Source organism: Rutidosis leptorrhynchoides, chromosome 2, assembly GCF_046630445.1.
Source record: "Rutidosis leptorrhynchoides isolate AG116_Rl617_1_P2 chromosome 2, CSIRO_AGI_Rlap_v1, whole genome shotgun sequence".
Classification (NCBI taxonomy): domain Eukaryota; kingdom Viridiplantae; phylum Streptophyta; class Magnoliopsida; order Asterales; family Asteraceae; genus Rutidosis; species Rutidosis leptorrhynchoides.
In genome coordinates, this window is record NC_092334.1 from 475956853 (window position 1) to 475975476 (window position 18624).

Below are 18624 nucleotides of genomic sequence, written 5' to 3' on the forward strand. Positions count from 1 at the left end.
CAATCATTCAAACAGAGATTGTTGAGGAACGAACCATTAAATCAGAATCCTCTAGTGATTCCGATTCAACAAATTCAATTATGGAGAATCTGGAACCTTTAAGTATGGAAGACCGAATGAGAGCTAAACGCACTGGCCAAGGTCACGCAATTACTCATCCAGACATTAATGCGCCAGATTATGAAATCAAAGGACAAATTCTACACATGGTGACTAATCAATGCCAATTTAGTGGTGCGTCGAAGAAAGATCCAAATGAACATCTACGTACCTTTAATAGGATCTGCACACTATTTAAAATCCGAGAAGTGGAGGATTAACAGATATATCTCATGTTATTTCCCTGGACTTTAAAGGAAGAAGCCAAAGATTGGTTGGAATCGTTACCTGAAGGGGCGATTGATACATGGGACGTTTTAGTTGAAAATTTTCTTAAACAATTCTTTCCTGCATCTAAAGCCATAAGACTTCAAGGAGAAATTGTTACATTCACACAGAAGCCGAATGAAACTCTATATGAGGTGTGGACTAGATTTGGAAAGTTATTGAGAGGATGTCCGCAACATGGTTTAGACACCTGTCAAATAGTACAAATATTCTACCAAGGATGCGACATCACTACAAGGAAAGACATAGATATAGCAGCTGGTGGTTCTATTGTGAAGAAAATCGAAACTGATGCTTACAAAATTATTGATAACACTGCTTCCCACTCACATGAGTGGCACCAAGAAAAAGATATCGTTAGATCATCTAAAGCAGCTAGAGCCGATTCTAGCCATGACTTAGATTCCATTTCCGCAAAGATAGATGCTGTGGAGAGACGAATGGAAAAGATGACTAAAGATATTCACTCAATACGAATTAGTTGTGAGCATTGTGGAGGACCACATTTGACAAAAGATTGTCTCAGTATTGAATTAATAATGGAACAAAGAGAGAATATTTCATACATAAACCAAAGGCCTGGAAATAATTATCAGAATAATTATCAACCGCCAAGACCGATTTACAATCAAAACCAGAATTATAACCGAAATATTCCATACAACAACCAACAAGGTCCTAGCAATCAACAAGTATCCAATAATACTTACAACCAGCAAAGACCTAATTTTCAAAACAAACCACCACAACAAACTGATGATAAAAAGCTGAATTTAGAAGATATGATGACGAAGCTAGTTGAAACTCAAACGCAGTTTTTCACATCTCAAAAACAAACTAATGAACAAAATGCTCAAGCATTTAGAAATCAACAAGCTTCTATTCAAAACTTGGAACAAGAAGTAAGTAACCTAGCAAGATTAATAGGTGAAAGAAAACCGGGAAGTCTACCTAGTGATACAAATGCTAACCTCCGGAATGAAACAGCTAAAGCCATTACCACAAGAAGTGGTACAACACTTAAACCACCTGAAATACCTGTAACTTCTGATGAAGCTATTCCTACTCCACAAGAACCACAACCTAATCAAGATAAGGAAAAAGAACCGGTAGTTGAAAAGGTTAATGAAGATAACACAGTTAAGGCTAAACCTTATGTTAAACCATACCAACCACCACTTCCTTACCCGAGTAAAATGAAGAAAGAGAAACTTGAAACCGAGCAATCCAAATTCTTGGATATGTTTAAATAGATAAATGTAAATCTTCCTTTCATTGATGTGATTTCAGGAATGCCTAGGTATGCTAAATTCTTGAAAGATCTAATCTCAAATAGAAAGAAAATGGAAGAACTCTCGGGTGTTACCATGAATGCTAATTGTTCAGCAGTGCTGTTGAATAAGATACCAGAAAAATTATCTGATCTAGGAAGTTTCACAATTCCATGTTTTCTGGGAAGTCTTAATTCAATAGAAGCATTGGCAGACTTAGGTGCTAGTATAAATCTAATGCCGTATTCACTATACGCTAAACTAGACCTTGGAGAATTGAAACCAACCAGAATAAGCATACAACTAGCCGATAGATCAATAAAATATCCTAGAGGGATAATGGAGAATATGCTAGTTAAAGTTGGTACTTTAGTATTTCCAGTAGATTTTGTTGTTCTGGACATGGAAGAAGATTCTCAAGTTCCTCTCATATTAGGAAGACCATTCTTAAACACGGCTAAAGCAATGATAGACGTGTTCGGTAAGAAATTGACCCTAAGTATAGAGGATGAGAGTGTTACCTTTTCAGTTGATAGAGCAATGCAACAACCAAAATCTGCAGATGATACATGTTATTATATTCAAACCATAGATGCACATGCATAATTATTAGAAGAATTTCCAGAATTACAAGGAACAGGAGAATGTTCTTTAGGAGAAGGTAATGAACCAATTGATGAAGCTGAAATATTAGCTACACTTATAGCTAATAGATATGAACCAACAACAGAAGAAATTCAAATTCTAAAAGAAGAAGACAGATATCGATACAAATCATCGATAGAAGAACCTCCAAAATTAGAGTTAAAGCCACTTCCAAACCATTTGGAATACGCTTATTTACATGGTGAATCTGAATTACCTGTAATAATATCGTCTTCTCTTACTAAAAATGAGAAATCACAACTCATTTCTGTGTTGAAAGCTCATAAACCAGCCATTGCATGGAAGATTCATGATATTAAAGGAATAAGTCCTTCGTATTGCACACATAAAATCCTTATGGAAGAAGGTCATAAAACGTATGTGCAACGCCAACGAAGACTAAATCCTAATATGCAAGATGTAGTTAAAAAAGAAATTATTAAACTGCTAGACGCAGGTCTAATTTATCCAATTTCTGATAGTCCATGGGTAAGCCCAGTTCAATGCGTACCTAAGAAGGGTGGCATGACTGTCATTACAAATGAGAAAAATGAGCTTATTCCTACTAGGACTGTAACAGGATGACGTGTATGTATTGATTATATAAAATTAAATGACGCCACCAGAAAAGATCACTTTCTCTTACCTTTCATAGATCAAATGTTGGAAAGATTAGCCGGAAATAGTTACTATTGTTTTCTAGATGGATTTTCCGGATATTTTCAAATTCCAATAGCACCCGAAGATCAAGAGAAAACCACATTCACGTGCCCTTATGGTACTTTTGCTTACAAACGCATGCCATTTGGACTTTGTAACGCCCCTGCAACCTTTCAAAGGTGTATGATGGCGATTTTTCATGACATGATAGAAGAATGCATGGAAGTTTTCATGGATGACTTTTCAGTCTTCGGTGATACATTTGAATCATGTCTAGTTAATCTAGAACGAATGCTTATTAGATGCGAACAATCAAATCTAGTTCTTAATTGGGAGAAATGCCATTTTATAGTTAAAGAGGGCATCGTTCTTGGACATAAAATTTCAAAAGAAGGAATTGAAGTGGATAGAGCTAAAGTAGATGTAATTGCTAAACTTCCACATCCCACCAATGTTAGAGGAGTTAGGAGTTTTCTAGGGCATGCCGGTTTTTACCGACGTTTCATAAAAGATTTTTCTAAAATTGCCACTCCTATGAATAAACTCCTAGAAAAAGATGCCCCATTCATCTTTTCAGATGAATGTATCAAATCTTTTAATATTCTTAAATAGAAACTCACTAATGCGCCGATCATGATAACACCAAATTGGAATCTACCATTTGAACTAATGTGCGATGCAAGTGATTTTGCAATGGGAGCCGTTTTAGGACAAAGGATTGAAAAACGATTTCAACCTATATATTATGCTAGTAAGACGTTACAAGGAGCACAAATGAACTATACAACTACTGAAAAAGAACTCCTTGCTATTGTCTTTGCTTTTGACAAATTTCGATCATATCTCGTTCTAGCAAAAACGGTGGTCTATACCGACCATTCTGCTCTTAGATACCTATTTTCGAAACAAGATGCTAAACCAAGATTAATCCGTTGGATCTTACTCTTACAAGAGTTTGATATTGAAATCCGAGATAAAAGAGGAGCAGAAAATCTCACCGCAGATCATCTTTCTCGTCTTGAAAATCCTGAATTAGAAGTTCTAAATGAATCGGCCATACAAGACAACTTTCCTGATGAATATCTATTGAAGATAGATTATAAAGAAATTCCATGGTTTGCAGACTATGCCAACTACTTAGTTTGTGGATTCCTTGAAAAAGGATTATCGTACCAAAGATGAAAGAAATTCTTCAGTGATATAAAACACTATTTTTGGAAAGATCCACATCTGTTAAAAAGTTGTCCCGATGGAATAATACGCCGATGTGTATTTGGAGATGAAGCTAGTAAAATTTTAAACCATTGTCACACAGGACCAACAGGAGGGCATTATGGGCCTCAACTAACAGCAAGAAAAGTTTATGATGCTGGATTCTATTGGCCTACAATTTACAAAGACGCACACCTTCTTTGCAAATCCTGTGATGCTTGTCAAAGGGCAGGAAAAATAAGTCAACGTGATGAAATGCCACAAAATGTCATCCAAGTATATGAAGTATTTGACATTTGGGGTATTGACTTTATGGGTCCATTTCCAAAATCTCATAATAATCTCTATATTCTCGTAGCCATTGATTATGTATCTAAATGGGCGGAAGCACAAGCTCTCCCAACTAACGATGCACGAGTTGTAGTCAACTTTTTAAAACGTCTTTTTGCAAGGTTTGGAACACCGAAAGCTTTAATAAGTGATCGGGGTACTCATTTCTGTAATAATCAACTTGAGAAAGTTCTTAAAAGATATGGAGTAACTCATAAAATCTCCACCGCATATCATCCACAAACAAGTGGACAAGTTGAAAATACCAACCGAGTTTTAAAACGTATTCTAGAGAAAACCGTAGGATTAAATCCGAAGGAATGGTCCATTAAATTGGAGGATGCACTCTGGCTTTTAGAACAGCCTACAAAACTCCAATTGGAACCACACCTTTTAGACTTGTTTATGGAAAAGCATGTCATCTTCCAGTAGAAATTGAACACAAAGCATTTTGGGCTTTGAAGACATGTAATCTTGATTTACATGAAGCTGGACGTCTACGATTAAATCAATTAAACGAATTAGAAGAATTAAGACATGAAGCATACGAAAATTTGTTAATCTATAAAGAAAGAACGAAGAAATGGCATGATAAAAGAATCAGAAGTTCAAAAGAATTTAAAGAAGGAGACAGAGTTCTTCTTTTCAATTCACGATTCAAGCTATTTCCTGGAAAATTGAAATCAAGATGGTCTGGACCATTCATAGTCAAAAGAGTTTTCCCATACGGAATGATAGAATTAATAAATTCAAATGGGATTGAATTTAAAGTTAATGGTCACAGAGTTAAACATTACATACATGGTCCGATGGAAGAAGACAATGAAGTTAATCACAATTTCGATACCACAGCTAACTAAGTATAGGGGGTTTATGTATTTCTGTTAGAGTTAGATTGTCTGCTTTCGTGTAGTTCTCGAAAATGGAACCCGAATGGTCTTTCCCTAGCAGACCCTAAAGAACTAGTCTTCTCCCCCCATTCTGAATTTTTATTTTTTTAGGAAATGAAGACTGCCTGTGAACTAAACCATGGTCTAATGCTACACGCTTTGATCACTAAACGTAATAATGACACACTACCGAGTGAAATAGTATCAGTAACCAGAGAAAGATTGGACGGAGTTAGAAAAGAATCCAGATGCGAAGATAATAAGTTACAATTTGGTAAAGGAAAATCAAAATCCGCAGTGAAAAGAAGAGCACGACACCTAGAAAGATGTCACAAATGCGGAAAATGGTCACATGGAGGTAAATGTTCAAATAATCAAACCTATTCAAACACCGAATTTGTTACTTTATGCAGAGACGGACCGTTCATATGTTTAGAAGAAAAGACACTGAATGCTCGAGGTTACGCCTATGTAGCTATGGAAAACCAATTAAACCGACTATCTTATGAATGGGATAGATCATATAACTAAGAATACTATCTCACAGGTAAGTCTGTACAGTTTTTATTTTTTATTTATTTTTATTTTTAACCTTTTGATAATAAACGCTAATTTGTTCGCTATAAAGTATTAAATTGGTATTGAATAAAATTAGGTTTGGCGACCGAAATTATTGATATCATTCAAAAATTTATTACATCACTGCGAAATTTAACGTTTATTCTTAAGGTATAAATATCTTTAATCAATCAACCCAAAATATTTCAAAAATTCGTCATGAATTAAATTAGGTCATGGAACCGAAATTACTTTACCGAAAAGAGGGGCGTATATTTTTGATAATATTTGATTGATTAAAGTGGGATAAAAAGCCAAAAAGATTTTTAATTTTATTTTTACCATGTTTTTAAAATTAATATATAAATCTTAAATTAATATTGTAAACTTTGTAAAAACAATATATTTAAAAATGTAAATATTTTAAAAATATAATATAAGTTTTGTGTGATTTTATAATATGTATTTTTATTTTAAGTTTGGTGTGAATTTAAAAACAAAAATTTACTTTATCTCATTAAGTTAAAAATATGATTTTTAAAATTCGTCGTAAGTTGAAGACTAGGTCTTTGAACCGAAATTGCTTTACCCAAGGGAGGGACGAGAAATTTTATTATCATTATTTTTAATCTTATTGAATTAAAGTATGCCAAAAACATTAAAAAACCCAAAAATCTTAGCTTTTAAAACAATCGCTACAAAAAAACAAATTTTAAAATTTTGTCGAAGGACGGACTAGGAAATCGATCCGAAACGACCTCGTCCTAAATAACAAGGAAAACAAAATTTTAAAATTAATTACTTAATTGTTTTAATTAGTATAAGATGTTATTAAAAAAAATATGTATATATGTTTGAAGTTTATCTTATGTACACAACAGGGTAAAACAACGCATTTTCAAAGACTGGCATTAAGTTCAGCAAAAGCAACTAATTTTGACGACAAGATGCAAAATATATGTGAAATAACAACAAGACAGAATGAACAAATGATGTGCACCATTTATCATTCAGCAAACAAACGCCAATATATTTGGAAACTTTGGTAAAAATTTAATCATTTTCACACAAATCACCCTCAATAATTTAAATTGTTACTGATTTCTTGCAAATGAGGGCATTGCAAGATCTTAAGTGTGGGAAGGGGTTAAATTCTTTCGGATTTTATAATTTCTATCTTAAACACTTGGTTACCATTAAAAATACTAGTAAAGCAGTAGTTGTATTAGAATCTAGTGCTCTCTGATAATAAAGAACAGCCCTAGTCTTATATACTGACTACCCAATTCTAGTAAAATTTTTCAAAATTTTCAATTAAATGAACTCAAAATCATGTTTATACATATTTATGAACGATAAAACTAGGTTTTAACACCGAAATTATTGTTACCTCAGAAAGGACATAAATTGAGAAACAAACCAAAATGTTAAAATTCATTTAAAATGGAATAGAGGACAATAAAAAGGAAAATAAAAGCCAAGTGTGGGAAAATTCTCCAAGTTATTCAAAACATATGTCACATATTTTTATACAAATAACTGAAAATACTTTTGCTTTGGACTAAACTAAACTATTTTACCCAATGAAAGAAAAGAAGAGATGGATCTACACGATGAATCAATTCCATCATTAAAAGGAAGTAAAGTCTTCCGAAAAAGAAACGCGCTTCTTGATTTAGGTCATGAAGTTGTCGTCCAGAGCAGCTGTAGGTTGACACAAAATCTAGAAAAGTCATCACTAAAATCAGCAGGAAATCCACGGACCTCAGCATCAAACAGGGTCGCCAAGTGGTCAGATTTATCATAACCATAAGAAGGATTTATCTCGTACAATGGGGGGGCACCATGCAAATTAGCTGGATAAGACTAATGAATCAGATCCCCAGAAAGGATAATCTCCTTAAAAGATCAAAAATCAGCTTTTAAGCCTGATATTACTCAATCCTTAAGATTGACCTTAAAGATTGAGAATTACAAACTCATGGAATTCAATGATATCTAAACTCGAGCCTGAACGAGAAAATATTTTGATCAAAATTACAAACCGATTTGTTTTCTAAAAACCCATTTTCAATGCGTTCATTACCATTGAACGTAAAATCCTAGGAATTCACCTGGAATTCATTAGGTCACCTGAACCAAATTGGGTGTCAACCGTAAGAACGGTGGTTGCATAGTGGTCAAAGACAGGACCTTGTGCCAAACCTACAAATTATAAGGGTGAGCTTTGCTATTGCTCCTACCAAGGATAGTAATTGCGTCTGACACGTTATAAACCATAATTAAAAGCATGTCAGGGGACATTGCCTTAACAGTTGCTTTTTCAACGCTTTCCTTTACAACCGGACGGTAGTTTACCGAAAGGTAATATACGGGACAAGTAAACTGGACGTGTTGCTTTCCAAATACAAGGATAGCAAGTGGGTGACACAAAACCATAAGTTTTGAGCTAAAATTTTCAAATATGAAACCCACCAAACCCACAAAAATAATTTGCAAACATCGGTAAAGGGTTATTCCGGAAAACTTATCTAAGATAAAAACTAGATTTAATTTTCAAAAGATCAAATGTTTTCATAAAGATCCAATTTCCTTAATGGATCTAAATTTTTATAGTCATGTGGGACTGTAAACCATATCGTTACTACCATTGTTTATACCGCCGTATAGAAATCACTGATGTACAAAGTGTGAAGAATAAAGAAGTGATTCTAGTATTTCAAGACGATATTGCTTGAGGACAAGCAACGCTCAAGTGTGGGAATATTTGATAATGCTAAAAACGAACATATATTTCATAGCATTATTCCTCAAGAAAGACAAGCTTTTAGTTGCAATTGTTCTATTTACAAGTTATATTCGTTTAAATAATAAAAGGTGAAGACAAAAGACAGATTCGACGAATTGAAGACGCAAACGACCAAAAAGCTCAAAAGTACAAAAGACAATCAAAGAGGTTCCAATTATTGATAAGAAACGTCTTGAAATTACAAGAGTACAAGATTCAAAACACAAAGTACAAGATATTAAATTGTACGCAAGGACGTTCGAAAATCCGAAACCGGGACCAGAGTCAACTCTCAACGCTCGACGCAACGGACTAAAAATTACAAGTTAACTATGTATATAAATATAATATAATATATAATTAATTATATAAATTATATATATATATATTATATTTATATAATAAACCGTCGGTAAACAAAGAGCCAAAATGGAGTGAGCTGTATTTACAAACTCCGCGACTCGCGGAGTTTGAAGGCAAAAAGGGCCGCGAGTCGCGGAGCCCCAAATTCTGAAACTCCCAATAAAAGCAAACGAATTCTGATCACAAAAACCAACATATATATCCATCCTCTCTATATCTATACGTAAATATTTATATTTATATTTTAATTTTAATTTTAATTTTAATTTTAATTTTAATCCTAATAATAAGGGTATGTTAGCGAATATTGTAAGGGTGTAAGTCGAAATTCTGTCCGTGTAACGCTACGCTATTTTTAATCATTGTAAGTTATGTTCAACCTTTTTAATTTAATGTCTCATAGCTAAGTTATTATTATGCTTATTTAATCCGAAGTAATCATGATGTTGGGCTAATTACTAAAATTGGGTAATTGGGCTTTGTACCATAATTGGGTTTGGACAAAAGAACGACACTTGTGGAAATTAGACTATGGGCTATTAATGGGCTTTATATTTTATTAACTGAATGATAGTTTGTTAATGTAATTGGGCGTCCCTATAAATTACCATATACACTCGATCGGACACGATGGGCGGGGTATTTATATGTACGAATAATCGTTCATTTAACCGGACACGGGAATGGATTAATAGCCACTAGAATTGTTGAAACAGGGGTGAATTACATTCAAGGGTAATTGGTGTAATTGTTAACAAAGTAGTAAAACCTTGGTTTACACGCAGTCGATAACCTGGTGTATTCATTAAACAAAGTATTAAAACCTTGTTACAATTCGAATCTCCAATTAGTTGGAATATTTAACTTTGGGTATAAGGATAATTTGACGAGGACACTCGCACTTTATATTTATGACTGATGGACTGTTATGGACAAAAACCAGACGGACATATTAAATAATCCAGGACAAAGGACAATTAACCCATGGGCATAAAACTAAAATCAACACGTCAAACATCATGGTTACGGAAGTTTAAATAAGCATAATTCTTTTATTTCATATTTAATTTCCTTTATTTTATATTTAATTGCACTTCTAATTATCGCATTTTTATTGTTATTGTATTTAATTACACTTTTAATTATCGTACTTTTTAATTATCGCAAGTTTATTTTATCGCACTTTTATTATTCGCAATTTCATTATCGTTATTTACTTTACGCTTTAAATTAAGTCTTGTATTTATTTATTATTTTACATTTGGTTTTAACTGCAACTAAAGTTTTAAAATCGACAAACCGGTCATTAAACGGTAAAAACCCCCCTTTATAATAATAATATTACTTATATATATATTTGTATTTTTTTAAATGTAAACTAATATAGCGTTAAGCTTTGTTTAAAAAGATTCCCTGTGGAACGAACCGGACTTACTAAAAACTACACTACTGTACGATTAGGTACACTGCCTATAAGTGTTGTAGCAAGGTTTAAGTATATCCATTCCCTAAATAAATAAATATCTTGTGTAAAATTGTATCGTATTTAATAGTATTTCCTGCTAAAATTTAATAGTATTTTATACTACTCTACTAAAACATCAGTTCTTGAAAGAGTTTTCTTATGGTGTTTAAGGCTTGTAATTGAAGCTAAATGATGGGGAAAATGCTTGGAGATGATCAAGTATGAAGTTAGGAGTATTTTGAGAGAGAAATGAGGGTGTAGGTATGAGAAAATGGAGTGAAGAAATGGTGTTCATTTATAAAAACGTTTTTAGTTTATAAAGAAAGAAAAGGATTCCTAATTTTGTTTTCTTACTAATAATTCATGCTACTTGACAAATCCTAGTTACCTCATATCTAGGGCAGTAATAATGTTGATTAGGTTATTGATTTGATGTGTATATACCAATAGTAAATACATATAGAAGCTGGGTATGATACGGGTACATATACCCTAGATATACGTATAGAAATCTTGAGGAAACGGAATGAGAATTCAAATATAGCTATCTTTTGTGAATATACTTATATTATTTTATGTATTTAAGTCTTAAAAAGTGATTAAATACATTATATATACGATACATGTATAAGCATTATAGGTTATAAGTATATATATCAAAGAATGTTACGTATAGTTATCGTTTTGAAAACTTAAGTTAGTAGTTTCAAAATATACTTATAACTCATTGTCATTAGTACACAATGAGATGTTAAACCATCCTTAGATCATGTTAAATATATATAAATACATATATATACACAAATGTATAATTATCGTATGTTATATAGTTCGTGATATCATCGGTCAAATTGGACGGTCAAACGTTGTGTAAAACTCTTTTCAAAAACACAAGTCTCAACAATTTGGATTGCTTATCATATTGGTAAGGTTTAATTTATGTAAATATTAATCTCATAAGTATAAAAAAATTGGAAAAATCCGGGTCGATACAATACCTACCCGTTAAATAAATTTCGTCCCGAAATTTGAATGGGATGGTCATGGCTGACAATAAGTATGTTTTCATGACGTATACGAGTTGGAAATTAGAGTTTTATTATCATCAAGTAATATTGATAAAGCAATTTGATTTTTGTGAAGAGTACGAGTGAGGCTTTCACCAAAGGGTGAAATGAGTAGGTATATATTCGTCATATCTTTTGACGTAGATAGGATTGATTTCCAAGTGCAAGAGATTTGGAGTAAAATCTTCATAATGAGATTTGATTCTTCGATAATCAAGGAAATTAGAATCCGCTTTAAATGCGATCATCTATTTTGATTGCTCTATCAGATCTTTTACTATAAATCCACCTCCCTTCATTTCCTTACAACTCATACCTTCTATTCTTCCTCCCTCAATTCATACTTTAAAACATTTATCAGTATGCTTCATCCAGTACTGATCCTGGATATACTCTTAACTTTCATCTCTGTCATTCTTTTTTTTCATCTACCTCCGGAGGATTTTATTTATTTCTACTATTACCTTGGGGTTATAGTATTGTTAATTCTCCCGTGCCTTTACGTTGCAATACGTATTGATATACACAGTTTGTAATTTATTTGTTGTTGTCGAGCTTTATATTTTCTTTTATATTCAACAGTTCCATACTTCTGTTTCCTCTTCCCGACTTCGAGTCAAGCGAATAATGGTCCGGAATTCGTAGGTATGGATTTTGAAATAAACATAGTTAATGTTCTAAGAAGGAAATAGTAATTGCACGATCTTGATTTGGTAAGTTACCAGAATGTCCGAAAAGATAGAATTATCAAGGAGATATGTTCTTAATATGTTTGGAGATTGGGTAGAATGTAAGAGTTGTGTAACATGGCACATGATGACGTTATGATTTGTGAATCATTATGTTCCATTTAGAAACTCAGCATGAATTACTGTAATATAATCACGTTGATCAAGTGTATAACGACCCTCATTTTTCCATTCTATATTTTTCCAATATTAAATGCCCAAACAATATAATTAAAACTTAATGATTAAACTTTAATCAACAATTGTTAAGTATTAAGAGTTAGAAAACATATTAATTAATTTTGTGCAATAATTGACAAGTTAATAAAAGATGAAAATAATAAACTGTTAGTCGACACTCATTGCTAATTAAAATTTATGCATTTATGTAATATTATAACTAATAACCTATAAGTAATAAATAAAAATTGACATTGATATAAATAATAAAACAATTGGGAACTAAATATATACAAGTCATGAATTAGTAAAAAGAAAATAATACTTATCATGTAGTAAATGTAAAAATAATAATAGTAATAATAGTAATAATAATGAGACTAAAGAATCTTAAACAATTACATCCTTATGTTGACTAAAAATAAAGTATAAATTAGTACATCCTTATGTTGACTAATTATAAACTAGTATCACCTTTTGTTGACTAAAAATTATAAAACAAAATAAAATCATTAATTAGAACATCCTTATGTTGACTAACACTCTAATACTTGCACTATATAAACACTCCTAGACTCCTAGTTTCTCATTCACAAATCACACCAAAATCCTCTCTCAAAAACAATCTCTCCCTCTCCCTCTCTTATGATATTCGGATCTTCAAGCTTGTTCTTCGTGTTCTTCAAGAATCTTCAAGGAGTTCTTCAAGATTTTCAAGGATTTGATCTTCCATCTTCATCGTGTTCATCTTTTCTTTGTTAATTATCTTGAATCTTCAAAGGTATAACATAAACCCTAAACTATTTACATAAACTTTAATCTTTGTTAATTCATATTCATATTATAAACTTGTTATTCATAAGTATATACATAAACACACCTAGATTTATATATACATATATACATGTAAAAAAAAATATTTTTATATATATACACATATATATACAAATTATATATACATATACATATTAAAACCTTAAACCCTAATACTACTTATACTAGTACTTAACATGTATACACTATTACTATTACTAGCACCTATAACCTACTACTTATATTGTAGCACAAAAATATTTTGGGATATGTATTAGAGATGTATAGATCTTCGAACTTTCTTGACGAATGGTTTCTACGAGATTCTAGGCAGAGGGTTTGGATTTCCGATTTAAAGGGTCCTATGGCTCAAGCCCCTAGATCTAAATTAGCCATTCAAAGGGAAAGGGGTGATTGGAAGCTTATCTAATACGGCAAGTATCCTAAAATGGAAAACACTCATAAAAGTAGAAACTCTCTAGTCATAGAAACTTAGTAAAATAAGAAACTTTCTAAAAATGGAAACTTTATAAAAATAGTAACTTACTAGGAATAGAAACTTAGTAAAACAAACTATACTTAAACACATACTTAAACTTAAACATGGGCAAAACACTTAACTACTCTTAAATGTCAATAGGTTGATTTTCCTGCTCACTCGTTCAACTCTTTATTCCGAGGAATAACTCTCTCTCTACTTACTAAGGTGATTTTTATAGCCCCACTTTACTTGAGCTCAATTTACTTTTTATACTTATTGGGGTGAGACACATGCTGCTTTTACTATTTACAATTTAGACACAAGTACCAACTAAAACTATGCTATACCCGGCTATGTCCGACTAAGTCCCTACAGTGATATTTTTAGGTGCTGCGGCATGCTTAGTTATTGGGGGTAGGCCTATCGGGAGTAACGTCCCCGATACATTTGATGTTATCTTTGTATTGCTTAATAATGAAATTTAAACCGACAAGGACAGACACAACTTGTCATGGGGCAAACTTGAACGTTTAGTCTAAATATCACGCACTGGCATAACTTTTGGATCTGCGAGATCTACTTTTTGATCCTGCGGGAGATCAACTTTACAACTAAATCTTGTGGTCTAAAAACAATGATAACTACTTTTGTTAAACCTATGAACTTCACTCAACCTTTTTGGTTGACACTTTAGCATGTTTTGTCTCAGGTGCTGTTTGATTCAAGCTTTCTTATCTACTACTTATGTGATGCTACTTGGACTTAGGATCAAGAGATATCGCATTTATTACTTCTGCATATGAACAATTACTTTATCGTTATTTCCATTATTGTAACGACATTTCATTTTCCGCTGCGTACTCAATAAAGTTAAATTTTCTCATTTAGTATTGTTCTCGTATTATAATATGTTGCTTTATTTGATATTAGTAACGTTTCTTCCAGACCCTATTGGGAGGACGTTACAGATTGGTATCAGAGCATAACCAGGCTGTTATAGAGAACCAGGATTGCATTTTTATGTGTGCCTTACTTGTTAGCTAGGGTGCCTTAGCAATCTAAGAAACTATAACCTTTCCTGCCTTAGACTTTAAAGCACTTAGGATTGCCTTGTAATCTTAAAACATATGCTTTACAATCTTATATTTAAAACTGATCAAAAATCTCCTTCCTAATGTTAGGATGTCTAATTCTTACCAAGCGACCAAAATGAATCTTTTCAAGCCAACCGAAAAAGATACTGAAAGGTCTTCCACTGAAAGACCAGTCCAAAGTCCACCTTATGGCTTTGGTGGTCCTCTCTCACCAAACTATAGTCCGGATACTTTACCTAATTCTCCCAGTTACCACCCGACTCCAAGATCGGAAAGTAAAGGGAAACGCCCTGCTAATTTCAAAGAAGATGGCCCGTCAAAGAAAAGATCCCGATCTCCTTCCTACGATGAAGTTGATGCCAAGTACGAGCTCATGAATCTGCGAAAAACTACCGATGACCTAATTCGCCGTATTGCAAGGATCGATGTTCAAATGAAGGAAAAAGACCTAGCGATCAAGAAGCTCATGGAGGAAAATGCTGAACTAAAGAAAGATATAAAGTTGATGAAGTATGAAGGTGATAGAAATACCCGATGGGGAAAGCAATCTCTCTCCTACCTAAGAGAAGATGTTGACCTTAGATTGAAGATGGAGGAAAACCGCGTGAATAATCAACTTTCTATAAGGGACCACAAGTACCATGTAATCAACAATGAAGTTTCTAATCTTTATGATAATCTCGAGTTCCTGCATGAGAAACAAAAGGCGAAAGAATGAGAAAGTTGAGAAGTTTATGAAGAAGGTTGAGGACGAGAAGAAGGAATATGAAGACTACTTCAATCTTAATATTTCCTAGTTATCTTTCCAAATTCTTATCCATGTAAAGGCTATGCCTTAACTATTCCTATTTTCAACTCGTGTAATAAAGGCTTATTTAATGCCTCGTTCTTAATAAAATAAAGTGTTTTGTTAATATCATATTCATCTTTATCTCGCTTAAAATTTTTTCAAACTTATGACCTATCAGATTTATCAAACTTCTATACACCCTTATGTAGTGAAGAATCATGGTTCACCCAACTACACCAACTCTTACCACGATGTCTGACTATGTCCATTTCCTAACTTTCACGACTTCCATAACTTTCAAAGATATGAAGGTTGACCAAGTCTATAAAGACTGCAACTTAAAACTAGACAAGTTTGTAACTGTTTTCATGGATGACATTTCGATCTACTCCAAGAGTGAGAAGGAACATGAGCAACATTTGAAAATTCATTCTTGAACTCTTAAGAAAAAGAACAACTCTACGCAAACTTTTCCAAGTACAAGTTTTGGCTTAAAACCGACATGTTGTCGATCGAGCTAAGATTACTGCTATCCTTAACACACTATAAATCATCATTGATCACATATCCTGACCTTATGAAGTGATATTGAAATGGAAATATGAATTAGTGAAATATAATGACGGTGGCCAACGTGATTATATTCTGGTAATTCATAGGAATATTCCAATATCATGACATATGGAATAAAAAGTGAATCAAGGAAAAAATTCTCAAACTATCTGTTCAAAAACCCAAGGAAAAAAATTCTCAAACTATCTGTTCAAAAACCCAAATGCAAGGGCATTAAGGGTGAAAAATGATCATCTCAATATTTGTAGATATACGAAAATCTATCTCATACTCATTTAACGATCTTTCATATACCACAAAGGATGTGAACAATCAAACCTTGAGATTTTACGTTCATTATCCTAAATGAATACCTCCTGATCATTGATACTTAATTATCACTTGTTATATCCAAATCCTCTCTATTAATACACTTTTGGTGTAAATTTATATATGACATTCAAAAACCCACTTGAACCCTCAAACGTCGATATTACAAACAACATGTCCAATATTACATTATCTATGTCGAGATGACGAATATCTCATATGCATAACCTTTTGAAGAAGGGAACCTCCATACGTGTATCGTTTTGACTATTATAGTCAAGAAACTTTTGCACTCGTGCATCTACTTATAATAGACTACTTGGCACCATGCAAGTAATGGTGTCATACTCAAACAATAATCGATCATTGTCAACTCGAAAATCAAAGGTGAAATACACTATCTCAAGTTGTGCATACTGTTGTAACAACTAAAATGATTCCATCATACTTTAACGTATCCTCCTCTCAGACCAACTAAGGCTAAATTCAGACGATCATTACATAGTTGATAGTCACTGCTATAGCATTTGTTCATACTTGTCTCTGCGACTGCCAGATTATTTATGCCGAGATCTCGAACTCTCACTATCACTCGAACGATTCAAAGTTTGCAAATCTTATTTGATGTTCCTTCATACATAACTCTAAATCCGAGGGATTTACTCAATTGATGATAATCACATTATCATCCTTCTTACTTCAACGCTAACATTCCGAGTCCAAAGACTCACGCCCTGATAAAAGCCAATTCATTAGTTTTCACTACCTCGAAACAATTATTACACAATTATCTCCGGAATTTTAAAATCTTCAATCAATTTTTCTCAAACAGATAAACTCTTAAATACAAGTACCCTGTTTTCCAAAGATTTCATACACGAGTCTTTATTTTCAAACTATCTTGGAATTTATAAAAAATGATTTTTTCACTTATGCGATTTATAAAATCTTATACATAAATTTAACTTTACGTACTTTGACTAGTACATATTAAATAAATACTTTCGTTTCTACAAATTTTTACTTTGATTAAATCGAAATTACTTTACAAATTTTACGAAACCCTAGTTTTACTATGGACATCATTTCGTCACCTTCTCTAAAAATTACTTTCACTAACTATAAAAACACTTTCGCATTTTTATCAATTTACCTTTGTTTTATCAAATTAAATATTCTTTTAATCAACTCTTTTTCGTATTGGTCAAATTATTTCACGTAAATAGTACGTGATGTACATAACTCAAGTCTTACTAATAGCTCCGCTTCGTTTATATTGTTATATCGAATGTCACAACTTTTCAAAAATTACTTTGGCTCATTATTAAAACTTTCGTATTTCTCTCCAATGTGTTTGGATCACCTTTATTCTCATTCTCCATGCAAGAACGAGACTTACCTCTTTACATACGTCATCTCTTCCTTGCTATACTAATCATTAAGAAGTTTCTACTTCCAGTATTTCATGGATAAACTACAATGCACTCGTAAACATCAATTCTACGATCTTTCGAACAAAGAAGCAGAGGTTCCTTCATCCTATAAACAATGATTAACATTTATTCGAATCCGCATTTAAACTCGTAAGTAAATAATAGACAGACTAGCCATTTGTGCGAAAACACTTTTCTTACTCTGGAGGAGTTACCTTAAACATTTATGAAGATACTCTACACATTTCTTCCTTCTTGGATTGCAACTAGATGTTATTCTAGTCAAGTCTAGATCTATGATTCGACATGAAGCTAAAATCATAAATCTTGAAGCTACATTCTGAAATTATAGTATCCTGAGGTCAATGGATCCTCAACTAATGTCTCATTTATCTATTAGACATCTCTTGAAAACTAAAGGTATCATGGTTACTTTTGGTAACTTGAAGATGGTACTATCCCTAACAAGCACCAGCCATACATCAAACTACGTAACTGAAATCTTTACGTACTCTACTCTATTTTATCTGCCCTACTATTGCGGCATAAACACTCAAAATCATAATGAGCTCAACGATACATTTCAT